Raw genomic sequence first — 211 nt, 5'->3', positions numbered from 1 at the left:
CTTTAAGGAAAAGTTTGTTCTTACCATTTTCTGTCTCCACATCCCGTATCGTGTGATCTTTTCCTGCTCAGACCAAGTTCCGGAGCACAGATTAGAAAATCAAAGGGGCTGAGAGTTCAAGGTAAAAGTTAAGGAGGTGAAAAGGATTTCCCCCCATTTTACAAGTTAGGAAACTGGTGGTCAGGTCGTGAGACATATGGCTGAATGCCAG

The sequence above is a fragment of the Galeopterus variegatus genome, unplaced genomic scaffold (assembly GCF_000696425.1).
Source record: "Galeopterus variegatus unplaced genomic scaffold, G_variegatus-3.0.2 Scaffold18354, whole genome shotgun sequence".
Taxonomy (NCBI): Eukaryota; Metazoa; Chordata; class Mammalia; order Dermoptera; family Cynocephalidae; genus Galeopterus; species Galeopterus variegatus.
Note: the sequence above shows the minus strand (reverse complement) of the source record.